The sequence below is a fragment of the Colobus angolensis genome, unplaced genomic scaffold (genome assembly GCF_000951035.1).
Source record: "Colobus angolensis palliatus isolate OR3802 unplaced genomic scaffold, Cang.pa_1.0 Scaffold1, whole genome shotgun sequence".
In the NCBI taxonomy this organism is placed as follows: Eukaryota; Metazoa; Chordata; class Mammalia; order Primates; family Cercopithecidae; genus Colobus; species Colobus angolensis.
In genome coordinates, this window is record NW_012110918.1 from 18,790,138 (window position 1) to 18,791,227 (window position 1,090).

A 1,090-nucleotide genomic window follows, 5' to 3' on the forward strand; every position below is an offset into this window, starting at 1 on the left:
TAGCTGGGCGCAGTGGCAGGCGCCTGTAATCCCAGCTGCTCGGGAGGCTGAGGCAGGAGAATCGCTTGTACCTGGGAGGTGGAGGTTGCAGTGAGCCGAGATCCCACCACTGCGACTCCAGCCTGGGTGAAAGAATGAGACTCCATCTAAGAAAAAAAAAAACATAAAACAAAAAACCGGCGTTAGAGTCAGGGCAGGTCATTTCAGCAGCTACTCGGTGAACTGGATGAGGTGACAGCAGATCATTTCGGCAGCTGGCTTGTGGGAAATTTAATTCTTGGAGCAGGCATTCTGGGTCCTGAGTGCTTTTCCCCAGCCCCAGCCCCTAGACCCCAGCTTAGTAATCAGCTCTCACAGAACCACCACGTCGGAGGCAGCCTTCCATCTCCTTTCCTGGGCGCACAGGCAGGATGAGCCGCTCCTCTGTCGGGTCAGAAGCTGCAGCTGTCGTTGGTTTGGGTTCGGCTGTTTTCGGCCCACAGAGAATGAACTCTTACTGCTTGACCCTGGCTCTGCCCAGCGGACGCTCGGAGACCACAGGGACTTTTCCCGCCCTCTCCAGCCCAGCCTCGCCTCCCCAGCACGTGGCAAACGTCCCACGCAGGGGACTGGTGGGCATCTGAGGCTCCCCCGGATCCAGCTCATTGCAGGAGCCTCTCTGCCATCCACACTTGGCCACCTCCTCTTCCCCGGCAGAACCCCTTCAGCTGCAGGGCCCGGTCCCCGGCCTCAGGCAGCAGATGAGCCCCCGGAGGAGTGGAGTGGGCGAGGCCAGCTCCTGGCTGGGGGTCCCTTAGACCCCTGTGTCCACAGCTCTCCAGCGTCTCCTCTAGTCTAATTTTATCCATGTTCTGCGTCTTTCTTTCAGTGGTCCGGCACGAGTGGCAGCCCACATCCTACCTCCCAGCAGCGAGTGAAACCCAGTGGGGGCCGGCACCCAGCTCAGGGGCTCAAGGGTGAGGCCGTGGGGTCCTTCCTCCTACCCTGCGGGGGCCCTGCAGCTCCCAGTGTCACTTCCGTGGGTGTGGCCGCCACGAGTCCCTGCCGGGGCCTGGAGAGGCTGCGTGGGCTTTTTTTTTTTTTTTTTTTT